The sequence below is a fragment of the Argentina anserina genome, chromosome 5, assembly GCF_933775445.1.
Source record: "Argentina anserina chromosome 5, drPotAnse1.1, whole genome shotgun sequence".
In the NCBI taxonomy this organism is placed as follows: Eukaryota; Viridiplantae; Streptophyta; class Magnoliopsida; order Rosales; family Rosaceae; genus Argentina; species Argentina anserina.
The window spans coordinates 16,920,544-16,934,469 of NC_065876.1; positions in this window are offsets into that span (position 1 = coordinate 16,920,544).

Sequence of the window (13,926 nt, forward strand, 5' to 3'; positions counted from 1 at the left end):
TCATTTCTATCTAAGTATAGCTACATGCAATATTACATATCCCCATACAGTTATGGGTAAATCACTTATGCATAACGAGGGCCCTAGCTATAAGGTTTAACTACTTAATTGTCGCTCCTGCTCATCCATTCATGTAGAATGAACATAGGGTTACGGGGATGTTAAATCCCAGCTATGCAATAAAAGTCTTCGAAGTGAATTCTCCTACATTATCAAGGTGGTGAGCCCTGAGTTTTGATAAGGGAGCTTTGGAAAGCAGCATTTGGCTCTTAGTTCATCAAGAGTCCATCAAGAGTCCATCACACTTCATTTTACTATCCCTATCTTAATCAAGTTATCACACTCCGTGGTCCGGAGGCACTTGAATGAGGTGAAAACCAATCCATTCATGATCTTTATCTATATCTATTTAACTTAGTCCCAACATAGATAATATGTGACCACAAGCTGCAAATTCAGTTATTTTGGAAACCACCTAACTGACAAGGTATTATGAGAACAAGCCGTCTCATATTTGATTCCAAGGCGTTTTGCTCTAGTTTGCGCCATAAGGTGAGTCTAAACTCTTCTCTTTTTCACTACGTCTAACAAAGGTATAACCGATAGGATTTACACGTGCGGTGTTGGCATTACCTGACTAATAACCTATCTTTTTGTTTAAACGGGATCCTACTGCTTTCCAGGAGGCTGTGGCGGCGACATGGGTCGATCATCACCATCAATTCCTACCCGATAGCAGTTTCCATGTAGGCCAATCTACAATGTTGGAATATTACTTCAACATATGTATAGTTCGACATCAAACTCATTCAACATCGTCATTCTTCAAGATCTCTCATTTGGATTAGTATTGACATTGAGGCGTCCCCCAATGATTACCATTATCCAAGAAAACATACGAGTGATTATTATTGATCATAGATCAAGTTGTGCCATAGCTCGCATACAGTAAAAAGTATATTGAACCAAGTGGTCTCTCTACACTTTCGTAAGAGCCACGACCTAGTGACACAATCTACCACATTTATGGAGTCACCACGTCACCAACAAAGAGTGATTACATGTCCATCTATCAGACGTCAATCCTTACAGACATAGTTGCAGCATGTATCTCTAATCTCGTCACTTCCATTTGTAGGACTATTAGGAACATGATGAGGCATAGTGGTACAAACCACAACAAAACCAAGTCGATGAACTTGAACAAACTTGGTCTTCTCTCCCCCTAACGACGGGGAGACTGGCTCATCAAAAGTGACTAAACAAGTTCGCCTGTTAAGGTCTTTATATAAGCGGACATAAGTGGAAGTTCATGTCTTATTCAAAGACAAAATTCAACATCAAATAACTCATCATTATGCGCTTGTGGAGGCGCAATTTGGCACATAAAATATGTGAACGATAAACCATTAACATAATCCGTTAACAAACATGCATATTGTTAGACTTGAAAAACTAACATGTGAATTGTCACAACCGTAACATCAATGATGGTGGTATAGATGGATATCGTAAAACAATACACGCTACAAGCCGTAGCTTATGGTTCGAATTGTTGGTTCGTTGGAAGTCTAGGCACATTAACGACTAATATTGAACCTCTGTTTTACACTTCCTTGAATGGTTCACTGATCTTCCGAACCCCAAATGCTACAAATATTTAGGAGCACGTAAACATGGGTGTTAGGAATCTAATTCCACCGGCCTCACTGTCGGAACCGGTCTGAAAAGTACCGAACCGGCCGGAATACTCGCTGGAGGTCGGTGACCACTTGTGTCGAGTGGTTCACCATGTTCCAGATATCTAAATAGGCTCAAATTGTGTGAGTAGGTAGCCTTGGATGTTTGGAATCAGTGGCTTAAGTAGCACCCCAATAGCCCACCTAAAAGTAGGTGAACCGCTCCTCACAATGACTAGTCCGCAATCTGTAAATCTGAAATTTAAGACTTTTCAACTTTTGTCATTGTTTTGGGTGCTTTCCATAACTTCTAAGTGTTATGATTTGAGTTTAACCATTACATATGTATCACCACAATATATTTTATCCTCAAAGTGAATCATGATAAGCCAATTTCGGCTTCCATCTTATGTCACATTCTCTTTAGCGTAGGAGGGTGTATGTCACTCCTAAACTTTGCTAAAGAATAGGCTTGGAGATTGAGCATAATCAATGAAGGATCATAGAGGGGGCATATGCGCATGATAATTCATAGATTACATCTCCATTACTTTGGAGGAATTTTATTGATATGTATAACATCATTGCTAAAAGAATAGCCTAAATGAGTCACAATTCATTATTTCGAATCATAGTATCGTGAAAGAATACGATTCACATTATTTCGACTCATGAGATGCGCTACATCATTAGAAGCGATACATAAGAACTCGTTCACAATGAGTTTGTAAGTGATAAATAATATTGGTACAAGGATTGTCTTCAAGTAGCTTATCGTCTCACCAATTGTTTTTATATGGTATCGTTGTGAATTCATCAACGTAGACAACTACTATGACAAAAACCATTTCATAGGTTCAATTGCTCTCTTTATGCATAAAAGCATGTGACTTGAATCATAATGTTGTAAGGCATTTAAACTTGAGCACCTAAATCGCTCTTGATTCTATGTGTGATGATCTCGTCATCGTAGTCACAATGAATTAAAACTAAATCCATTAATAGCTTTCATTTAGTTATGCACTCAACGTCTCTTTAACATATTCATAAATAAGAATATAGAGACAAGTAGTCTTAGGTCAAGACATATAAATATCACAATATAAAGCTCAGTAAGTGCATTGATATAGTCCAGAATGGCCGTTTAACGTTACTTCAGCGTTGTAGACCCTCAAACGTCATTCACGAGTGATTTTGACATGCAAATATCATGCATATACACCGTAGATCCAAATACAAGGATCATGTTGCCTAAGCATACCCAAAAAGGGTTTTCGGCGTAAAAAAAAGAGCCAAAAAGACTAGGAGTTTGTGAGGAGTCCGTGCGGGGGGCTGCAGGGGGTCTGCGCGGAGCCTTGCAGGGGGGGGAGGGGAGGGCTGCGGGGGGCTGTAGGATGCCTAGGGGGGCCGAGACAAGAGCTTGACCAATTTTTTGATGCCATTAGGGGTTAAATCGGGCGGCGGACGGAATATCTTGGCGATACTGTCAAGGCCATAGCTCGCGAACCTGGTATAGTTTGCCACTCCCCTAATCCTGTACGAGCGTTAGTTCAATTTGAACTTTATGAAAACATCACCATATTTTGAAATGGTGGAATATATAGTGCATTACATGGCATGTAACACTACAAATCATCACCAAAACAAGGTGGACACATGTCATAACAAGACATCAATCAAGGCTTCATCATGCCAAAAAGGCATAAATATCCTACAACAAGCATTGTCGGTTCGAAATAAAGCCGAGAGCAAATGCTCATGGCTCGGAGTCCTTCGGCATTTTGCAATGCTAGGTTGCAAAGTGTTGATCAAAATCAATAGATGATGTCCTAATCTGCCAAAGATTATGGAGAACCGAAACAGATGTATGATAACAACATCAAAGATCATATAAGTATGCATTACGTCACACAAAGATTGTGTAAGCCTGACTTATGCCACAATTAAAACTGTGGGCTTATGTAGGTAGTGCCATGTAGTATGTAACGTGTGACATTGCATTAACATATTGTTGTTGGTAATGAAACCATAAATGCATCGAGACATTCTCGTATGTTCGTTTACTTGAACTACATGAGAATTTTATAGCCAAAAATTAGATTGAGATCTTGACCATGAAATCAATTCAAAGTGTAACGACTAAGTAACTATAGTCACACTTGTGCGGTGAATACATTCACACAAAATTTTGGGAAAATACACGGATTTGTAGTCATTTAGACTATTAACCGAAGCATTTATGCTTCATTATTTTCTTTTAATAACTGCAATGTATAATTGGTTTTGTAATCCATGTAATAGTGAGAAGACATTCCCACGTTCTTCCATATAATGAGTGTCTTGTTTCAAGAACTTCTTATATCGTGCTCTTGTATATTTTGACCTTAATGTTTCTATCTTTCAATAAAACGATGTTGCACCAAAAGAAATTAATCTGGACTAGGTGCATAAACACATCTAACATGAAAATGACAAATTTCAGGCGCATGTTGCGGTCAACAAGAGGGAAGATTCATTATGTATCAATGTACGATACAACTTCCAAGTACTGAATTGTAGGTCAAGTCCCAAAGTATGCTAACTCAATTCAATAAACCGTGACAAATGCTGTCACAATTGTATAAGCGACAATTTTCGTCACAAACCGATGCTTGTCCCATTTTTTCAAACATTGTAGCTGCACATAACGGCTATGAATGGTAATAGGGGTTCCCAACAGCTCCGAAAACTCTATACTAGGGGAATCATATCACCCGAGAAGCGAAAAAATCGGGTTGAAAAGGAAAGGGAGGTTGAAAGTCCCTGATAAAAGACAAAATTCAGAGGAATTTAAATTTGCATGAAAGCAGCAACGTTAATTTAAAACATACTTGGTTGTTTGCCAAATAAACAGCATAATAATGTTGCTCTTGCTTGATTTCCACGATCATGCTTGAATCCACGAATGCGTCGTGAAGTAACTCTCGCCGTTCGATTTCGTATTAGCCTTTGGGCAAAATTACTATGCCCCATTTTTTTAAGTAATTTACCGAGAGATAAAACTCTCTCTTTGTCGTTGTCCAGTCGGAGAATACCGACTGTGTCGGATCTGCAAATCTGGGTCGTGCTCTCAACTGCATAACAAATGGCAATGCAAGGATCTGGGTTGCCATAGGTAGCAGGTGTAGCGGTTAGGCGCGCCGGCAATTGGGAGACGTCGGTTACTGCCAGCGACGCCGCTGTAGGCTTATCGTCATCACCTGAGTTGCGGTGCGGGGTCGATCTCGATCCGGTCTAACACCGGAACAAAACGGAGGCCGATGTTCTCGTTGGGTCTGCAAGAAGGAGCAGCGTCATCGACGAGCTGCGATTTGGATGCGCAGACATGGGGATCGCCGACAAGGGTGACCTCAACATCGGAGAAGAAGTGGGGTGCCCCGAACAATATTCTGGGTGCCCATGTCAAGAACGATTTCTGTTTTTTTTTCGTTTTCTTTTCCGCGATTTCTTTTCAGCAGAAGAATTTCTTCATGATTTTTCTTCTTCTTCCGTCGAATTTGTTTTCATGACAGAAGGAATTTATGTGTTCTTTTGTCTAATTATTTTCATGACAGAAGGAATTGTTTTCAGAAATTAGGTTTCTAGACCTAGGAACTCATGGTTAGAACTACGTGCTGATAACGTGTTACATAAAAATGCAATATGCATCAAAACATGGAGAAACATCATCTTTATTCATTGATAAGTAGGATTTATATATAGGCATTACATTGAGTATCTCATTAAATAAGGGATTATATATCATTCCTTATCTAGACTAACCTATACTAATTAGGACAAGATATACCGGAAGATTACTGTAATAACCCGAATTTCGTTATTCATTTCTTGTAATTTCATGGAGATTAACGAAATGATATTTTGGTTATATCCATATTCTACGTCTTTTAAATAACCTTCACTTGAAGTAGAAATCGGTTCGAGAACCATTAAGTCGTTTTTTCGATTTAATTCGGTTGACTCGAGAGTTGACTTTTGATCCGTCATTCGTTTATGAAAACGTCCTTCAAAAAAGTCGTAGAGCTCGTCAAAACGAATTCATAGGCATTCAACACGTAATTTTTGGAAGTCGGAGGAGTGAGATTTTAATAATGGTAGTTGTTGAAAAGGATAAAATAGAGAGAGGAGAAATTGGAAAAAAATAAATATCTCCATCTTTCCCCTTATCTCCTTCTCCCACCGACCCTATCTATTCTTCTCCATTTCTTCTTCTTTCCTCTTCATTTCTCTTCTTCATCCACCGACTCCATTTCTTCCTTGTTTTAGAAAAATCTTCCTTCACTTCAATCTCTCCATTCCGGCACCAATCTATTATCACCAGTCATCCTAGAGCTGCACTGACTCTACCTAGCACCCAACTAAACATTCACACCCCTCCATGCATGTCCAAGGAGCTCCGGCAGTAACCGACTTGCAGCTGGGGACATTGCCACTGCAAGCTGCGGCATCACTGTTGGCATAGGGCCTTGGGTCACTTCAGGGGGTTAACTTCATAGCTGCAAAAGCTTTGGAGTGGTATTAGATAGCAACTCAGTTCCACAGTAGCAGTTTGGAGAGGAAGAGAATTGCCACTGCCCTCTAGCAGTCCCTCAACCTTGCTGTCAGTATTTTTGTGACAAGGAGTTTCTTACCTTGACTTATTTTGCAGTGAGGTTGAGTTAGGTTGAGTTGAGGGAAGTTAAGAGTGTGTGGACAGTGGGTTTGTTGCTGGTTTGGCTAGTTAGTTGTGTCTGTGTTTTGGGATACTTGTGGTTTGTTTGAAGTAGGTTGGTTGTTGTAAGGGACTGTGTGTGTGTGTGTGTGTGTGTGAAGTGTTCTTTTGTGTTCTAAAGAGTGGCTGTGTCCTAGGGGCTGTTTTGATGGAGTTAATTTTATTGGAGTCTAGACCTAAAGTTTTTAAATTGGGACTGTTTTTGGGTGATTGGTGTAGTGGTTTAGTGGGTTAGGATTTTGTTGCAGTTTTGGGACAGTTGAGAGAAAGAGAGAGAGACCGAGAGAGTGGTGTTAGGAGAGTAAGGGAGTAGTATGAGTTGTTAAGGGTGTTGGAAGTGGTCTAGAGAGAGTGAAAGCACCAAACCTTTGGTTTGGGTGGGCCATAGTAGTTTTGAGGTTTTGTTGAGTTGTTTAGCGTTTTGAACTCAATTGTTACTAAGTGAGATTTGTGTCACTTAGGTACTTAGAGTTCATCGAAGCGCATAAGTAAACTCTTTTGGAGTTACAAGTTGAAAAGCGAGAGCGAAAAAGGTGAATAAACCTCACGTTTGGTGTAGTTACCTTGGCAGTAACTAGACGTGTAAACTTACATTTTATATATATATATTTACTTGTTGTGTGATTCATTATAAATGTGTATATATTTGGTGATTTATATACGTATATCTAAATGGTAATATGATATGCATATATTTATCACTAAGTATATAAAGCTACTATATTGTGTATTTTTAGTTGGTTTTCATTGAACTGTGGAGGATGGGACTGAGGGGGAATAAAATGTACCTCTCGGTAAATTGGAGGTTTTTGGATGAAATATTTGTATAGTCGAAGTGCTTATATGTTGTGTGACCGAAAGGGAAGAAAATGTACCTTCCGGCGTTATTCTGTGGTGATTATTTTGTTGTTACCGGAAGGGAAGAAAATGTACCTTCCGGTATGATTATTGCATGTGTAGCTTTGTGGGTTGTGGTGTTGTCTTTGTGGTGGCCTTTTGAGGCAAAAGACTTTGTGTAAGTTGTTCTGCCTTAGTGGCGGTCAGTTTGGCGAAAGAAAATGAATACATATTTAGCCTTAGTGGTGGCCCAAGTGGCAAAATGAATTTCAATGTGATGCCTGTGTGGCGGCCTTAGTGGCGTAGGCATATGTCAGAACCACTCCTTAGCCGGTTGTGGGGATGATCATCTAGAGCTCTAGTATTACTGCCAATCTTTTGGGTTCGACTTGAGGGTCGCATTAACCCAGAATGTTTTGCATGTATTGCGTTGTGATTGTGAGTTGTGATTATGCTTGTGTGGTAATATGTGGCGTTTGTTGTGGCATTGGTTGCGAATTGACGTTGGTAGTGTTGTGATGATAATGTTGTTTATATATATATTTCTGAGTTTAGAAATATATTACATTATCCTTGAGTATTTCTTTTAGATACTCATACCAGCTTTGTAGCTGACCAGGTTTGTGTTTACAATCCTGGTGTACCATTATTGGTGCAGGGGGTAGTACTGCAGGTACTTCGCAGTAGTAGAGGTGGAAGGAATGAGCAGTGTAACAACATGGTGCTGTTTTTGCTTCTGTTCATTTTCCTATTTTGGTGAGGATTTGTGAGAGTTGACTACTGCACAACTTACACGTGTAATTACGTTTGTTACAGTTTGAAATCTAAGTGTTTTGTTGTTAAACTTGGACACGATATTTAACTGTTGTAATGTAATTTCATTTATTGAAGTTATATCAGAGTGTTAGCATTCACAAATTCGAAATTTTACTGTTCTGAATTTAGGAATGTTACAATTATGGAGAGTAATTTTAATACAACAAGAAGTAATTTAATTGTAACTACATATAACATATTGTACGTATCAAAAAAATTTCACTGCTGTACTGTATCAACCAAATATTTTCTATCGTAAAATCAGTGGATATATGTCCAACTCGCTCATTCCAACTTAGCTCATCGTGTTGAAAATGATCCGCATACAGTTTAGGCCGCAAGGACCATTACTTTGCTTGAAAGCAAGACATGATTGGTAGAATATTGACTTTTGAGATTTCAAATCCGTGAATGAGTATAATTTCGAGATTATTTGTATCCGATCACTCCTCAAATTTTAGGGGGAGGAGCTCACAGAAGCTGGCTTAAATGCTTAATAGTGAAAACTTTTTCGACCTTTCATGCCTCAGGTTTGGACATGCAACAGCAAAATAAAAACACACTTTATGAAGTTCTCAGAAATGATATATGCTTTAAAACTTGCTAGAATATACAACCAGCAAAAGAATAATGGATAATTTCAAATCCTACAACCCAAAGCTTCCTATGGAAGAATTTTCGACCAAAAAAAAAACAGGATTATGGAAGAATGATGAGGCTAGGCCGAAAGGCGGAGAAATGGGGGGTTGAGCCCAAAATTAGCCCATGTAATGTAACCTTGATCGACGTCCTTGTCCAAAAAAAAAAAACCTTGATCGACGTGATTAATGCCCAAAATGTTCAAGGCGTACGTAATCGTAATTAGGACCAACATGATAAAAAATTGTGTCTCTAAATGTACCCATTGAAATAGTAGAATGAATTCGAGAGAATAACATTAATTTTATTAATAGATATTGAGCCATATATATAGGCATTACATTAAAGATCCTGATAAATCAAGGATATGACATTATTCCTTAACTAGATAAACTATACTAATTAGGATAAGATACACCAAGAATATCTAGGAGATGATTCTCCTATAACACTCCCCTTGTATCGCGATCCTAATGTGACATAGTGCAATATAGTTGCCTCAGTAAAAACTTTGCCAAGGAAAACAAAAACCTATTGGGTAAAATTAAAAGCTTTTGGTTGAATGAGAAAAAGAGCAAATCAAACTAACTACAAATGGCCAATGCATGTGACGTAGACGCCCCCTGATGTCTACAAAACTGCTCCCCCTGATCATTAACTCAATCTTGGAGATCTGATAAACGACACAAGCCAATGTGTCTCACATGCTTCACAAATGTAGATTTAGAATGCAATCTTAGAGACTTAATGAACAAATCTGCCACATTATCATCAAAACGAATCTAATTAACTTAAATAGTTGTTGTTGATTATAAAAGAACTTTGGCGGAATATGTTTTGTGTTATTACCCTTAATGTAACATAACTTCATCTGCTCAATGCAAGCCGCATTACTTCATAGATACATGTTGGTTCAACTGTAGTAGAAATTAATCCAGTAGCAACTCGAATATGAGTAATGATTGCTCAAAGCCAAATGCACTCTTTAATGGCTTCATGTAATGCAATAATCTTATAATGATTTAAGGAAGTAGCAACAAGTGTTTGCTTGGTTGATCTTCAAGAAATTGCCGTATTCCCAATGGTAAATACATAACCAGTTTGAGAACGTCATTTATATGGATCCGAAAGTTATCTGGCATTAGCAAATCCTACCAACTCATCACTGCAAGTTGTAAGAAAGGAAAAATTGCCGTTCAAGTGCTGAGAACTAGCACTGGTGGTGACATCAGCAGCAAAAGAGCCGTGTCCAGCTTTCCAGGAGGTTGTGGCGGCGACATGGTAACGTACTAGTCTAACATTTCCATCAATTCTTGTTGGAATAACACTTTTCTTGTCGGAATACTGATAGTACAACCCCATATCAATGGAACCCTTCAAATACCTGAAGATGTTCTTAATACCGTTCCAATGACGAATGGTTTGTGTAGAACTAAACCTGGCCAATAACTTCACTGAGAATGCAATGTCTGGACGAGTACATTGAGCTAGATAAAGCAAAGCTCCTATAGCACTCAAATATGGATATTCAAAACCAATGATCTCTTCATCATCCTCTTTCAGACGGAATGGATCTTTCTTGATGTCCAGACTTGTTACGACCATGGGAGTACTATCAAGATGCACAACTTTGTCCATACATAAGCGCCTGAGCATCTTTCGGACATATGCAGACTGATGTACAAGGATTCCACCAACTCTATGCTCAATTTCCAAACCTAAGCAAAATTGCCTTCAAATAGGTTATCGTCTCACCAATCTCATTCAGATATCCAATTATATTCATGTCATCGACATAGATAGCTACTATAGCAAAACTAAAACTATTGCGTTTGATAAACAAGCAAGGGCACAGTTCATCGTTCTTGTATCCATTCTTAATCAAGTACACACTCAAGGAAGTATGTGTTCATTGAAGGAAGTGGGTGATCATGGAAGAAATGAGTGATAAAGAAGGAAGTGAGTGATTATGGAGGAAGTGAATGATCATGGAAGAAGTGGGTGATAAAGAAGGAAATTTGTGATCATAGAAGGAAGTGGGTGATCATGAGAAAGTGAATGATCATAAAAGAAGTGGGTGATGGCTAGGTAATGATGATCTAGAGGTGATGATTACACTCAAAATCAAATCAGATTTTTACATAATATAGGTGTGGATTTTGGACAATGGGGGGCCATGATTTTGTGAGAAAGAGAGAAAAATTGTGTAGTTAAATCTCAACTAAAAAGATGAGATCTAGTTGTGATAGAACAATGTGTTGCTCTTTCCTTACTCCTCCATAAAATTAGCCCGAAAATGCATGGCATCACCAAAAGTGGTGGTGATCCGCCATAATAGTATCGCTAAAAGTGGCAGTGCTTGGAAAATTGCCGGAATTTCACATTTTTCTCTTCTTGTTAAGAGATTCTACAAAACATGGAAATGAATTAGTCTAAATTAAATTAAGCACATAAAATAAATAAATTTCATGTTTTAGGGCATTAGAATATATGAGAATTATGATCTAACAAATACCCTCAAACTTGAACTTTGCTTGTCCTCAAGCAAACTAACCCAAATCTGACATAACAACAACGAAAACAATCTAATCCTTCCAACAATTTCCTTAAAGAGCAAAATAGTGATGTGGCATGGAAATCAAGGTAGGCTTCAAAACATCATAGATCATGGATCAAATGCTTGTGTTTTGAAATGTATAACATGTCTCTAGTTTGTCATTTCAATGTACCAAGATTAAGAATGCATGCCTAACCGTGTTAACCATAAACTCACAAGGTATACACTCTATTTTTCCACACAAGTGTTTAAGGGATAACTACACAATACTTAAAACAATCTCATGCAATACCGCCATATACTTGCTCTTCAATCTTATCTCTGCTATCAAACAATACCACATCTTGGATGAAAATGACTTTTATTAGATGTAATGACGATTAGGTGAGAAGCTAGAAATGAAATTGAATAGAATCACAAATTTCAAGCAAATTAGTAAGCAACAATTCTTTTGAGATTTCGAACTTAAGAACCAAAGATGCCCAACAAGTTTCAATTCCTCAAATCACTCCCCCAAACTTGAACAAAACTACATAATAAAATGTAAATGACTTTTTTTTTAGAATTCTTTGTACTTTATAGGAGAATGGTGGTGGAAAAAGTAGAGAAAAATGAGAGATAATTGTGTAGTGAGTGGGGTGGTTGGTTATGAAATAAGTGGGTGATAAAGGAGGAAGTGGGTGATCATGGAATGAAGTGGGTGCTCAAGGAAGAAGTGGGTGTTCATTGAAGGAAGTGGGTGATCATGGAAGAAGTGAGTAATAAAGAAGGAAATGGGTGATTATAGAGGAAGTGAATGATCATGGAAGAAGTGGGTGATCATAGAAGAAAGTGGGTGATCATGGAGGAAGTGAATGATCATGGAAGAAGTGGGTGATGGCTAGGTAATGATAGACCTAGAGGTGATGATTACACCCAAAATCAAATCTGATTTTTGCATAATAAAGGTGTGGATTTTTGGACAATGGTGAGCCATGATTTTATGAGAAAGAGAGAAAAATGCTGTAGTTAAATCTCAACTAAAAAGATGAGATATAGTTGTGATAGAATAATGCGTTGCTCCTTCCTTGCTCCTCCATAAAATTAGCCCGAAAATGCATGGCACCACCAAAAGTGGTGGTGCTTCGCCATAATAGTACTGCTAAAAGTGTTGGTGCTTGGAAAATTGCTGGAATATCATATTTTTCTCTTCTTGTCAAGATATTCTACAAAAAATGGAAATAAATTAGTCTAAATTAAATCAAGCACATAGAATACGTAAATTCCATATTTTAGGGTATTAGAGTATTTGAGAATTATGATCCAACAAGTTCCCCTGAAAATGGAGTTTGAAAGTTCCCGATGCAAGACAACAATCCTGTCAATGTAAATTTCATTGAAAACAGAAACTTTAATTTATACATTTACCATTAATTGCAAAAGTCTTGAAATTTATTCTTCTCCTTTTTTTCCTTTGCTCTAGAAACCTTGAAGCTTGACCTTCAAAACAAATTGGTGCGGTATGCAAAGGAGGCTTAGACCATCGAGGAGTGGTGGCCGGAGAGGGAACTTGCGTTGAGAAGGTGGCCGGTGGCGCTAGAGAAAGGTGCGGTCGGTCTGAAAAAATATCTAGGGTTTTAGATCTTTTTTTTTTCGGGTCATAGACCTAGGGAAACTCAGGGATAGAACTACATACTTGATAACGTGAAATAGTAGAATGAATTCGAGAGAGTAACAATAATTTTATTGATAGATATGGAGCCTTATATATAGACATTACATCAAAGATCCCGATAAATCTAGGATATGATATTATTCCTTAACTAGCTAAACTATACTAATTAGGACAAGATACACTAAGAATATATAGGAGATGATTCTCCTACAACACCATCAATTTTAAAAAAAATAAATATTATCCAGTAATACAAATTTCACTATTAATTTCCCATTTTTACCCCTTAAATATCTATAATTTTGTAATTCATTATTGAAATACACTATTTTTAATCCATTATCCAGCAATTCAATATCGACTTGACACGTGATGGTCACTATGATGACACACACGTCGTTATGAGTCCACAAATGTTCACTGATTAGTTTTCTAACACTAGGGTTATTTTCTACAAATTTCCTAAGTGTTTGTAGTTTAGAAAATTGCTTTCCTAAAACTAAAATCCTTTTTAGAAATCTAAGGTCATCTCCAACCCATAAGGCTATTTGTAGCCCCTGAGCTACATTGTGTCACGCAAAATCGGTACTATTTATTGATGTGATATCAACTGTCTCTAACCAAAGTGTGCTACAATGTAGCCATTTAATTTTTTTTAATGTGTTAGTATCTTTTAATTTAAATATATTATCATTTAATTACAACTTTACTCTTATAAATGATAGATTTAATAAATGTATATGAAAAGTATTAAAACTTAAAATTTTAATTCATAAAAATTAAATTTACATGAATATTAATTAATTTAAGTTACATCAATAATATTAAAAAATGTTAGTAATCATGATCATTTAGTGTATCGGTCGGCATTTCTGGATAATATGCATCATTGGATCGTAGAAATAACTCATGTTGCCTATATTTTTGCATAGTCAAAAACTATCCGTTCTATTTTAAATAATTACTTTATTTGTCACTTTTATTTGTAATTTAG